Here is a 14602-nt window from a genome sequence, read left to right as displayed (position 1 = left end):
CAAACTTTATTGTGTTAAGTTTTTATAAACAATTCTGAAGAAATTGACATCTTACATCATGGTGTCTTGGGGGTGTCCCTTCCATTTGCAGACCTACCGTACTGCAAAAAAAACTGGCTACAAAACTAAGGAAAACCAAATATGGCTTTGATGTTATAGCTAGCGTTTTGTTTTTGTGTATACAATACGGATTGTTGTGATGCACACTACACAAATACCTTGGAGTGTCTCTTCCCCTTCATGGGTTCCCTGGTTCCACAAAAACTAAGTTACAGCCTGGTAAAACCTGACAAAAACAGACATGAGTGTGTTAAGTTTTTATAAACAATTCTGGAGAAATTGACATCTTGCATCATGGGGTCTTGGGGGGTGTCCCCTCCATTTGTAGGCCTACCGCACGGCAAAAAAACTAGCTACAAGCCGGCAAAACTGAAGAAAACCAAACATGGCTTTGATGTTATAGCTTGTGTTTTCTTTTTGTGTGTACACAATGGAATGTTGTGATGCACACTACACAAATACCTGGGAGTGTCCCTTCCTCTTCATGGGTTCCCTGGTTCCACAATAACTAAAGTACAGCCTGGCAAAACCTGACAAAAACAGACATAAGTGTGTTATTTTATAAACAATTCTGAAGAAATTGACACATTACATCATGGTGTCTCGGGGGTGTCCCTTCCGTTTGTAGGCATCTGATACGGCAAAAAAAAAACAACGTACCTACGTACCAGCAAAACCTGACAAAAACAGACATGGCTTTGATGTAAATAAGCGTGTTAAGTTTTTACAAACAGACAATTCGGAAAAATTTGACACCTTACATCTTAATGTCCTGGGGGTGTACCTGCCATTTGTAGGTCCCCAATTCTGCAAAAGTCAGCTACAACCCCAGAAAACTGAAGAAAACAGACATGGCTTTGACACTGTTTATTGCCTGTGCTTTGTTTTCGTGTATACAATACAAAATATTTACACTACACAAATACCTTACATTGTGGTGTTTTTGGGGTGTCCCCTCTGTTTGTGAGTGAACAAAACCTCAGCTCCAACCCTAGAAAAACTGAAGAAAAAAGACACGGTTTTAATATTATTGCTCATGCTCTGATTTTGTGTGTACAAGCCAGAATATTTTGAGGCAGACTACACAAAACCCATACATGTTGATGTCTTGGGATGTCCCCTCTATTACTGAAAAATACTCAAGCTACATCCCTTAAAACTGAAGAAAACCGACATGCCTTTGATATTTTAGCTTGTGCTTTGTTTCTGTGTATACAACACAGAATACTTTGATGCAGACTCCACAAATATGTTACATCATGGTGTCTTGGGGTGTCCCCTCTGTTTGTAAGCTCCCAGTATTGGAAAAAAAAGTAATCTACAACCCTGGAAAACTGACATGGTTTTCATATTATTGCCTGTGCTCTCTTTTTGAGTTTACAACCCAGAATATTTTGGGGCAGACTACATAAACCCCTTACTTTTTGATGTCTTGGGGTGTCCCCTCTATTACTGAAAAATACTCAAGCTACATCCCTTAAAACTTCAGAAAACCGCCATGCCTTTGATATTTTAGCTTGTGCTTTGTTTCTGTGTATACAACACAGAATACTTTGATGCAGACTCCACAAATATGTTACATCATGGTGTCTTGGGGTGTCCCCTCTGTTTGTAAGCTCCCAGTATTGGAAAAAAAAGTAATCTACAACCCTGGAAAACTGACATGGTTTTCATATTATTGCCTGTGCTCTCTTTTTGAGTTTACAACCCAGAATATTTTGGGGCAGACTACATAAACCCCTTACTTTTTGATGTCTTGGGGTGTCCCCTCTATTACTGAAAAATACTCAAGCTACATCCCTTAAAACTTCAGAAAACAGACATGCCTTTGATATTTTTGTCTGTGCTTTGTTTTTGTGTATACAATACAGAATACTTTGATGCACACTCCACAAATATGTTACATCATAGTGTCTTGGGGTGTCCCCTCTGTTTGTAAGCCCTCAGTATTGGAAAAAAACCTCAGCTACAACCCTGGAAAATGAAGGAAAAAAGACATATTTTGATAGTATTGCCTGTGCTCTGTTTTTGTGTGTACAATCCAGAATATTTTGAGGCTGTCTACATAAACCCCTTACATTTTGAAGTCTTGGGGTGTCCCCTCTATTACTGAAAAATACTCAAGCTACAGCCCTTAAAAACAGAAGAAAACAGACATGCCTTTGATATTTTTGCCTGTGCTCTGTTTTCGTGTATACAATACCGAATACTTTGATGCACACTCTAAAAATATGTTACATCATGGTGTCTTGGGGTGTCCCCTCTGTTTGTAAGCCCCCAGTATTGGAAAAAAACCTCAGCTACAACCCTGGAAAACTGTAGAAAAAAAGACATGGTTTTCATATTTTTGCCTGTGCTCTGTTTTTGTGTGTGCAATCCAGAATATTTTGAGGCAGACTACACAACCCCTTACATCTTGATGTCTTGGGGTGTCCCCTCTATTACTGAAAAATACTCAAGCTACATCCCTTAAAACTTCAGAAAACTGACATGCCTTTGATATTTTTGTCTGTGCTTTGTTTTTGTGTATACAATACAGAATACTTTGATGCACACTCCACAAATATGTTACATCATGGTGTCTTGGGGTGTCCCCTCTGTTTGTAAGCCCCCAGTATTGGAAAAAAACCTCAGCTACAACCCTGGAAAATGAAGGAAAAAAGACATTTTTTGATAGTATTGCCTGTGCTCTGTTTTTGTGTGTACAACCCAGAATATTTTGAGGCATAATACATAAACCCCTTACATTTTGATGTCTTGGGGTGCCCCCTCTATTACTGAAAAATACTCAAGCTACAGCCCTTAAAAACAGAAGAAAACAGACATGCCTTTGATATTTTTGCCTGTGCTCTGTTTTCGTGTATACAATACCGAATACTTTGACGCACACTCTAAAAATATGTTACATCATGGTGTCTTGGGGTGTCCCCTCTGTTTGTAAGCCCCCAGTATTGGAAAAAACCTCAGCTACAACCCTGGAAAACTGTAGAAAAAAAGACATGGTTTTCATATTTTTGCCTTTGCTCTGTTTTTCTGTGTGCAATCCAGAATATTTTGAGGCAGACTACACAACCCCTTACATCTTGATGTCTTGGGGTGTCCCCTCTATTACTGAAAAATACTCAAGCTACATCCCTTAAAACTTCAGAAAACTGACATGCCTTTGATATTTTTGTCTGTGCTTTGTTTTTGTGTATACAATACAGAATACTTTGATGCACACTCCACAAATATGTTACATCATGGTGTCTTGGGGTGTCCCCTCTGTTTGTAAGCCCCCAGTATTGGAAAAAAACCTCAGCTACAACCCTGGAAAATGAAGGAAAAAAGACATTTTTTGATAGTATTGCCTGTGCTCTGTTTTTGTGTGTACAACCCAGAATATTTTGAGGCATCATACATAAACCCCTTACATTTTGATGTCTTGGGGTGCCCCCTCTATTACTGAAAAATACTCAAGCTACAGCCCTTAAAAACAGAAGAAAACAGACATGCCTTTGATATTTTTGCCTGTGCTCTGTTTTCGTGTATACAATACCGAATACTTTGACGCACACTCTAAAAATATGTTACATCATGGTGTCTTGGGGTGTCCCCTCTGTTTGTAAGCCCCCAGTATTGGAAAAAACCTCAGCTACAACCCTGGAAAACTGTAGAAAAAAAGACATGGTTTTCATATTTTTGCCTTTGCTCTGTTTTTCTGTGTGCAATCCAGAATATTTTGAGGCAGACTACACAACTCCTTACATCTTGATGTCTTGGGGTGTCCCCTCTATTACTAAAAAATACTCAAGCTACATCCCTTAAAACTTCAGAAAACAGACATGCCTTTGATATTTTTGCCTGTGCTTTGTTTTCGTGTATACAATACAGAATACTTTGATGCACACTCCACAAATATGTTACATCATGGTGTTTTGGGGTGTCCCCTCTGTTTGTGTGCCCCCGGTATTGGAAAAAAAACCTCAGCTACAACCCTGGAAAATAAAGGAAAAAAGACATGTGTTGATGGTATTGCCTATGCTTTTGTTTTTGTGTGTACAACCCAGAATATTTTGAGGCAGACTACATAAACCCCTTTCATCTTGATGTCTTGGGGTGTCCCCTCTATTACTGAAAAATACTCAAGCTACAGGCCTTAAAAACAGAAGAAAACAGACATGCCTTTGATATTTTTGCCTGTGCTCTGTTTTCGTGTATACAGTACCGAATACTTTGACGCACACTCTAAAAATATGTTACATCATGGTGTCTTGGGGTGTCCCCTCTGTTTGTAAGCCCCCAGTATTGGAAAAAAAACCCTCAGCTACAACCCTGGAAAACTGTAGAAAAAAAGACATGGTTTTCATATTTTTGCGTTTGCTCTGTTTTTGTGTGTGCAATCCGGAATATTTTGAGGCAGACTACACAACCCTTTACATCTTGATGTCTTGGGGTGTCCCCTCTATTACTGAAAAATACTCAAGCTACATCCCTTACAACTTCACAAAACAGACATGCCTTTGATATTTTTGCCTGTGCTTTGTTTCTGTGGATACAATACAGAATACTTTGATGCACACTCCACAAATATGTTACATCATGGTGTCTTGGGGTGTCCCCTCTGTTTGTAAGCCCCCAGTATTGGAAAAAAACCTCAGCTACAACCCTGGAAAATGAAGGAAAAAAGACATTTTTTGATAGTATTGCCTGTGCTCTGTTTTTGTGTGTACAATCCAGAATATTTTGAGGCATCATACATAAACCCCTTACATTTTGATGTCTTGGGGTGCCCCCTCTATTACTGAAAAATACTCAAGCTACAGCCCTTAAAAACAGAAGAAAACAGACATGCCTTTGATATTTTTGCCTGTGCTCTGTTTTCGTGTATACAATACCGAATACTTTGACGCACACTCTAAAAATATGTTACATCATGGTGTCTTGGGGTGTCCCCTCTGTTTGTAAGCCCCCAGTATTGGAAAAAACCTCAGCTACAACCCTGGAAAACTGTAGAAAAAAAGACATGGTTTTCATATTTTTGCCTTTGCTCTGTTTTTCTGTGTGCAATCCAGAATATTTTGAGGCAGACTACACAACCCCTTACATCTTGATGTCTTGGGGTGTCCCCTCTATTACTAAAAAATACTCAAGCTACATCCCTTAAAACTTCAGAAAACAGACATGCCTTTGATATTTTTGCCTGTGCTTTGTTTTCGTGTATACAATACAGAAGAATACTTTGATGCACACTCCACAAATATGTTACATCATGGTGTTTTGGGGTGTCCCCTCTGTTTGTGTGCCCCCAGTATTGGAAAAAAACCCTCAGCTACAACCCTGGAAAATGAAGGAAAAAATACATGTTTTGATAGTATTGCCTGTGCTTTGTTTTTGTGTGTACAATCCAGAATATTTTGAGGCAGTATACATAAACCCCTTACATTTTGAAGTCTTGGGGTGTCCCCTCTATTACTGAAAAATACTCTGGCTACAGCCCTTAAAAACAGAAGAAAACAGACATGCCTTTGATATTTTTGCCTGTGCTCTGTTTTCGTGTATACAATACAGAATACTTTGACGCACACTCTAAAAATATGTTACATCATGGTGTCTTGGGGTGTCCCCTCTGTTTGTGTGCCCCCAGTATTGGAAAAAAAACCTCAGCTACAACCCTGGAAAATGAAGGAAAAAAATACATGTTTTGATAGTATTGCCTGTGCTTTGTTTTTGTGTGTACAACACAGAATATTTTGAAGTCTTGGGGTGTCCCCTCTATTACTGAAAAATACTCAAGCTACATCCCTTAAAACTTCAGAAAACAGACATGCCTTTGATATTTTTGCCTGTGGTCTGTTTTTGTGTATACAATACAGAATACTTTTGATGCACACTCCACACATATGTTACATCATGGAGTCTTGGGGTGTCCCCTCTGTTTGTAAGCCCTCAGTATTGGAAAAAAACCACAGCTACAACCCTGGAAAATGAAGGAAAAAAGACATGTTTTGATAGTACTGCCTGTGCTCTGTTTTTGTGTGTACAATCCGGAATATTTTGAGGCAGTATACATAAACCCCTTACATTTTGAAGTCTTGGGGTGTCCCCTCTATTACTGAAAAATACTCAAGCTACAACCCTTAAAAACAGAAGAAAACAGACATGCCTTTGATATTTTTGCCTGTGCTCTGTTTTCGTGTATACAGTACCGAATACTTTGACGCACACTCTAAAAATATGTTACATCATGGTGTCTTGGGGTGTCCCCTCTGTTTGTAAACCCCCGGTATTGGAAAAAAAACCTCAGCTACAACCCTGGAAAACTGTAGAAAAAAAGACATGGTTTTCATATTTTTGCGTGTGCTCTGTTTTTGTGTGTGCAATCCGGAATATTTTGAGGCAGACTACACAACCCCTTACATCTTGATGTCTTGGGGTGTCCCCTCTATTACTGAAAAATACTCAAGCTACATCCCTTACAACTTCAGAAAACAGACATGCCTTTGATATTTTTGCCTGTGCTTTGTTTCTGTGGATACAATACAGAATACTTTGATGCACACTCCACAAATATGTTACATCATGGTGTCTTGGGGTGTCCCCTCTGTTTGTGTGCCCCCAGTATTGGAAAAAAAACCTCAGCTACAACCCTGGAAAATGAAGGAAAAAAGACATGTTTTGATTGTACTGCCTGTGCTCTGTTTTTGTGTGTACAACCCAGAATATTTTGAAGTCTTGGGGTATCCCCTCTATTACTGAAAAATACTCAAGCTACATCCCTTAAAAAACAGAGGAAAATAGACATACCGTTGATATTTTTGCTGTACAATCCAGAATATTTTGAGGCAGACTACATGAACCCCTTTCATCTTGATGTCTTGGGGTGCCCCCTCTATTACTGAACAATACTCAAGCTACATCCCTTAAAAAAACAGAAGAAAACAGACATGCCGTTGATATTTTTGCTTGTGCTTTGTTTTTGTGGGTACAATACAGAATATTTTGAAGCACACTAAACAAATACCTTACATCATGATGTCATGTGGTGTCTCCTCTTGTTTAGGCCCTTGGTACTGCAAAAAACTCAAACTACAACCCTCAAAAACTGACATTGCTTTGATAGTATTATTGCCTGTACTTTGTTTTATTTTATATATCATACAGAATATTTTGATGCAATTAAAATAACATCATAGTGTCTTGGGGGTGCCCTTCCAATTGTAGGTCCCCAGTACTGCGAAAAACTCAGCTACAACCCTGCAAAACGGAAAAAAAACAGACATGGCTATAATATTATTATTGTTTTTGTGTATACCAAATATTTTGATGCACACTACACAAATACCTTACACATGATGTCTTGGGAGTGTCCCCTCCATTCGTGTGCTTCCGGTATCGCAAACAACTCAACTATAACCTTGCAAAACTGAAGAAGACATGGCTTTAAGGTTTTTGCTAGGGTTTTGTTTCAGTACATACAATACAAAATATTTTGATGCACACAACACAAATCAGAATACTACGACACCTTACACATTGGTGTCTTAGGGGTTTCCCTTGGCCCACTGGTAATGCAAATAATCTGCAACCATGCATAACACTGACAATGTATGATAGTTAGGTGCACCTTCACAATGGTTATATAACTGTATTGCATCATACCCAGGGGTGTTGTTGATATTTTGCATACCCTAAGTTACAATCTATCAAAACCCCCCCTAAGTAACAACACACTGTATTTGTTTTAATAGAATCACGTTCTCTCGGGCAACTATTATTTGTATTTATTCAGATGAGAGGGAAAAAATATTTACTGTACTCCAAGATCTTCATCAATAAATTATCCTTTACATCAGGGAAGAAAAAAAAAGGAGCGTGCAAAGTTAAAAGCAGTTGCAGCGGAGCAAAAACAAGCCCGTTAATGATGCAAATGCACTTGTTTAAGCAGCTTTCTTTGCAGGTAAGCACTATTTAAGCACACATAGTCTAGCATCACTCCCCTCCCTTTAAATAATCATTTCACCGCACAATGTGGAGTGGCGCCTGCCTCTGTCAAATATTTCTCCCAGGCATAATGATTTCCTCATCTTCAATATTGTAATGTGTCAAGCTACACAAACGGCTTACCAGATCATAAATCAGAGAGGATTGTGGGAGCCGAGGAGCAGTCAAAAGCTTTTCACTCCTCCTCCTCCTACTCTCTCCTCCCATCAACCTTTCAGATAAAAGCTGATAAAATGTTAATGTTGCCCTCAGTGAGATCGGCTGATAACACTTTTGACAGGCAGCGCCACGCACGGTGGGGGGGCACGTTAGCCGGGTACTGGAAAGGGCTTCATTTTGGGTGCGATTTTTGGCGGAACATAATTCAGGTGGTGGGTGTGATGCATTTTTTTTTTTTTTGGGAGAGAAAGAAGCAGCCTGCTAACTGTCCTGCTCCCTGGGGGCAGCCAAGTGGAAAGGCATGCAGTAGACTGGAGTCCAGACAACAACACTGAGGTCCCGAGGGCTTTTTTTTTTGTTGTTGTTGTTTTTTTTCTGGGTGATCGTGCAACCTGCAAGTCACAACCAAGCTGAAATTACGCAATACATAGTGGAGCAGATGAGACATAAGTCAATTAACCGGACGAGAAATTAAAATGTTGTTACGGGTTACCAGAGCGAAAACTGTTTTGTGACGTGAAGTGAATTATATTTATATAGCGCTTTTCCTCTAGTGACAAAAAGCATGTTTGTATAGTGAAACTTAATATCTGAGTTACATTTAAACCAGTGTGGGTGGCACTGGCAGGCGGTGGGTAAAGTGTCTTGCCCAAGGACACAACGGCAGTGACTAGGATGGCGGAAGCGGGGCTCTAACCTGGAATCCTCAGGTTTGCTAGAACGGCCACTATACCAACTGAGATATACTGCCCCGTTTTGCAGCTGCGGTCAATCGTACTACAAATAAACGCTAGCAATGATAAAACTTACAACGGTTAGTATTACCATATTAAAGGCCTACTGAAATGATATTTTCTTATTTAAACGGGGATAGCAGGTCCATTCTATGCGTCATACTTGATCATTATATTTTGGCTGAAAGGATTTAGTAGAGAACATCGACGGTAAAGTTCGCAACTTTGGGGCGCTAATAAAAAAGCCTTGCCTTTACCGGAAGTAGCAGACGATGTGCGTGTGACGACACGGGCTGTAGGGCTCCTCACATCCTCACATTGTTTACAATCATAGCCAGCAGCAGCTGGAGCTATTCGGACCAAGAAAGCTACAATTTCCCTATTAATTTAAGCGAGGATGAAAGATTTGTGGATGAGGAAATTTAGAGTGAAGGACTAGGAAGAAAAAAAAAGACGATTGTAATGCGAGCGATTCAGATGTTATTAGAACCATTTACTAGAATAAATCTGGAAAATCTCTTATCCGCCTATTGTGTTGCTAGTGTTTTAGTGAGATTAAATAGTACCTGAAAGTCGGAGGGGTGTGGGCACGGGTGTGTTGATGCCAGAGTCTCTGAGGGAAGTCACGAAAACTGCCGGTTGACATGTAGTCGGGATCCATGTTCGCTTGACCGCTCTGATCCATAGTAAAGCTTCATCTTCAGTCATTTTAAACAAGGAAACACCGGCTGTGTTTTTGTGGCTAAATGCTAAAAGCTTACCACCTCCATCTTTTTACTTTGACTTCTCCATTAGTAATTTAACAAATTGCAAAAGATTCAGCAACACAGATGTCCAGAATACTGTGTAATTATGCGATTAAAGCAGACTACTTATAGCTTGGATCGGGCTGGAAAATAATGTCCGCTACAACCGGTGACGTCAAACGCACGCGTCATCATACCGCAACGTTTTCAACAGGACACTTTGCGGGAAATTTAAAATTGCAATTTAGTAAACTAAAAAGGCCGTATTGGCATGTGTTGCAATGTTAATATTTTATCATTGATATAAAAATGATCAGACTGCGTGGTCGGTAGTAGTGGGTTTCAGTAGGCCTTTAAAATAAAATAATCAAAAAACGTGGTTCATAAGAATAGGGAGACCACCTAGATGTAGCTTGCTGTAAACAAGAGTCAACGTCTTTCCCAATTAAGAAACGTCATTCCCACCTCTAAACTTGTATAAACATATTACTGCCTACAACTGAGCCACAGTATTCACATGAAACATAAAGGCTGTGCAGTTTTTGCACAAAGTTATCGTTATAAACTCCACAGTGTCGCTTGAAACAGACACAGACTGTTAATCGTAAATGAACTCGCGTAAAAATTGAGTGAAACAACTGATCACCCAATTAAATTTTATACGAACCCCAAAACCAGTGAAGTTGGCGTGATGTGTAAATCGTAAGTACACACAAAATACAATGATTTGGAAAAGTGTTCTGTGGTCTGACGAGTCTACATTTCAAATATTTTTTGGGAAAACTGTGGACGTCGTGTCCTCCGGATCAAAAGAGGATTGGAACCATCCGGATTGTTATAGGCGCAAGGTTCAAAAGCCAGCATCTGTGTTGGTATGGGGGTGTATTAGTGCCCAAGGTAAGAGTATCTTACACATCTGTGAAGGCACCATTAATGCTGAAAGGTCCATACAGGTTTTGGGGCAACATATGTTGCCATCCGAGCAACGTTATCATGGACGCCCCTGCTTATTTCAGCAAGACAATGCCAAGCCACGTGTTACAACAGCGTGGCTTCATTGTAAAAAAGTGCGGGTACTAGACTGGCCTGCTTGTAGTCCAGACCTGTCTCCTATTGAAAATGTGTGGCGCAATATGATGCCTAAAATCGAAATCCACATTATTCAAATAGCAAATTTAAACCACAAAATACCACAAAGGACTGTTGAACAACGTAAGCTGTACATCAAGCAAGAATGGGAAATAATTCCACCTGAATAGCCTAAAAAAATGGTCTCCTCAGTTCCCAAAAGTTTACTGAGTGTTGTTAAAAGGAAAGGCCATGTAACACAGTGGTAAAAATGCCCCTGTGCCAACTTTTTTGCAATGTGTTGCTGCCATTAAAATTCAAAGTTAATGATTATTTGCAAAAAAAAATAAATTCTCAGTTCTAACACTAAATATATTTTCTTTGCAGTCTATTAAATTTAATAGAAGTTGAAAGGGATTTGCAAATCATTGCACTCTGCTTTTATTTACGAATTACACAACGTGCCAACTTCACTGGTTTTAGGTTTTGTAAAAGACATTCAATCAATTAATCGATCAATCAATCTTTATATATATATAGCCCTAAATCACAAGTGTCTCAAAGGGCTACACAAACCACAAGGACATCCTCGGTAGAGCCCACATAAGGGCAAGGAAAAACTCACACCCAATGGGACGTCGGTGACAGTGACAATGATGACTATGAGAAACCTTGGAGAGGACCACATATGTGGGCAATTCAAAAGGTTTTACAAATTAAAATAAAAGGAAACAAATATATATATAAACACAAATAAAAACAATATGGCTCTTATGAAACCAGAACAACATTTAATGTTTCATCCGCCAGGAAAATATATCGTGTGGCTCTTTATTCAGTCATTTGATAAAATACGACCTGGTTAAAAGATTTAGTCTATGTATGAGTACAGTAAACAATATCACAATAAAAATGGTAACCATGATAATTTCTGTCACAATAACTTTATTTAACCTATTTTATTTATTGTTTTGGTTGTGTTTATTTAGGGTCCGCCAACCCAAAATGTTGCTTACAGAGTATATTTTAATTTTCACTTGGTATTTCCTCCCACTTCCAAAAACATGCACCTGGGGATAGGTTGATTGGCAACACTAAATTGGCCCTAGTGTGTGAATGTGAGTGTGAATGTTGTCTGTCTATCTGTGTTGGCCCTGTGATGAGGTGGCGACTTGTCCAGGGTGTACCCCGCCTTCCGCCCGATTGTAGCTGAGATAGGCGCCAGCGCCCCCCGCGACCCCGAAAGGGAATAAGCGGTAGAAAATGGATGGATGGATGGATTTACAAGTTTACATTCCAATTAAATATATGAGAAATATAAGTTTATTGCATCTGAAAGGGTTTCCTTGCATTATTTTTTTATGTATTATAATTACATCAGTGGTTAATTAGATAAACATTTTTTTTACTGGCAATAATATTGTTTATCGACAACAATTTGTAGGTGAATATATCGTCGAGCAAAATGTGTTATTGGCCCGGGCCTAGTAATACATTTGAATTTGGGACTACCAGGTCAAGAATGAATCAGCAGTAGGAGGATTAGTCACGACCCATCCCAAAGACAGGAACAGTCAGGATGAAATAGGTCTAACTATGTTTTGAATTCCTTAGCTGTGACTTACCAATGTGGTGATAGCATCTCTGAAGGCTTCTCTCCCTCATGACACAGCGCTGGTTCACTCTTCGCATGACTGGACACCCCTGCAATATGTAATATACAAGACATGCCTTTAAAAAGTTAACCGAGTTGTTTTTTTTTTTTTGTGCAGCAGTTTCTGCAATCAGTAGCGTACACTCTGACAAGAAGGAGGTAAAGAATAGCAGAAAACTACAGAAAAGCAGTTTAGACTACAAACAAACACATCATTATTTGTTCTGTTTTGTACGACAAAATTAGGGACTTTAAAAAAAGGCCCTGCTGAAATTGAATGGATTCTTGGACTAATATTCTCAGGTAGTGACTGTCACATTTTAAACATAACTGCACAGGCGTGTATTAAATACATATTGTTTTTATATAGCCTTTTTTAATATTTCGATATTTTTAGACCATGTCACGATACATGATATATATCTCAATATTTTGCCTTAGCCTTGAATGAACACCTGGTGCATATAATCACAGCAGTATAATGATTCTATTTGTCTACATTAAAACATTCTTGTTTATACTGCATTAATATATGCTCCTTTTAAACTTTCACGCAGAGAGGGAAATCACAACTAAGTCATTTAAGCAAAACTGTATTTATTAAACAGTTATTAAGCAGTGGCACAAACATTCATGTCATTTCGAAACAGAAAGTGCAAGATTGTCTGAGACATTTTAAAACAAGCTATGAGTGCACTTTTGTGCATGATGTCACTAAGATGAAATATAAAAACTACACTAAATTAAAGTGTAATTTTGTACAGAACGCCACCACAATAATTTAAAACAAATAAAGTGCACTTTTGTGCATGATGTCACACAAGATATTTCAATAAGGGTCAAATAAAAATGAGCTGCATAAAAGGAAATCAAATAGTGTATGTCCTTCGCTATGTGGTAGGTTCCTGCAGATGTTATCTCCTGTTGTTGACTATTTGTTTCATACCGTGTTGATATGGAAATGGTTTCCTCTCTCGGCATTTTGTTGGTGTGGCACAGAACGGAGATGTTGATATGCGGAGTAAGCACTCTTCATTCTCTAGCGGGTCACTTTTCAAATGATGCTACATATTATCAGTAATGCTGCTTTTTGTAGCAACGCTTTTGCCCCACACTTGACAAATTACGGTTGTCTGTTCGACATGTTCCCACTTGAAGCCAAACCACCGCCAGACGATGGACCCCCTGCTGTTTTTCTTGGGAATTAATTCTTCCTTCATTTGTTACCAGATTCGCAGCTTCTTTCTCTCGTATTACCACTCGCACCACAGCTAATGTTACCCATGCTGCTACCAATCTGCTCCGCGAGGGCGTATACGTATGTGACTTATGTAAGAAGGTGCGCTTGTTTTATGTCTCTGTGAGAAAGAGAGACAGCAGAGAGTGATAAAAGCCAGTAGTGTAATGCCCGCAGCTAAAAGCAACTGCGTGAGAAAGTATACTCGAATATCACGATATAGTCATTTTGTATGTCGCACAGAGACGAACCCGCGATAAATCGAGTATATTCGATAATATCCCCCAGCCCTATTTTATAGTTCACCAATCTAGAGGCGATGCAGCAGCTCACCGGCTCAGTATGTTGATATAGTTAGCACTCTGTGATCACGGTACCACTAAAAGTACTTTGTCTGCCTTAGCGCTTATAATGAAAACATTGCTAATACTTGGTTAATATTCAGGTCAGGAGATGTCAATGGAGTATTGTTAGCAGTTTTGGAATGTTTTCTAAAGGGCCTTAGGGGCGGAATAGTACACTCACATTAGCTGCATTGTTTGCCACCTTGTACTGGCCGTATTTGACAACTTAAAATGCATTAAAAAAAAAGTTCTTACGTAAGCATTGTTCCCTTTGAATAGCCAAAATTAAAGAGCACTTCCTAAAGTAATCTGCTATGAAAATGTCTCCTCGCCATGTTAAATAACTTTATAGGAGAAAAGTGTTGTTTTACTACCTCTTTGTTGTGGTCAGATTAATGTTGAGTGACTAAAAGCCATGTTACCAATGCTATGTTAGCTTGTTATGTAGTGACTTGGGAAGACTACTGTCGCTCATACTTGCCAACCCTCCCGATTTTCCCGGGAGAATCCCGAATTTCAGTGCCCCTCCCGAAAATCTCCCGGGGCAAACATTCTCCCAAATTTCTCCCGATTTCCACCCGAACAACAATATTGGGGGCGTGCCTTTAAGGCACTAC

The 14602-nt window shown here is 39.2% G+C and overlaps 1 protein-coding gene across 2 annotated transcripts in view; it reads left to right on the top strand.

The window, feature by feature from the left end:
• Nucleotides 1–14602, top strand: part of LOC133536118 (mediator of RNA polymerase II transcription subunit 13-like) — a 330745-nt gene that overhangs the window by 1526 nt on the left and 314617 nt on the right. The gene's annotated exons all lie outside the window — the stretch shown is intronic.

The sequence above is a fragment of the Nerophis ophidion genome, linkage group LG17 (genome assembly GCF_033978795.1).
Source record: "Nerophis ophidion isolate RoL-2023_Sa linkage group LG17, RoL_Noph_v1.0, whole genome shotgun sequence".
Classification (NCBI taxonomy): Eukaryota; Metazoa; Chordata; class Actinopteri; order Syngnathiformes; family Syngnathidae; genus Nerophis; species Nerophis ophidion.
The sequence above is the reverse complement of the archived record's forward strand: the minus strand, read 5'-3'. Positions and strand labels throughout refer to the sequence as shown.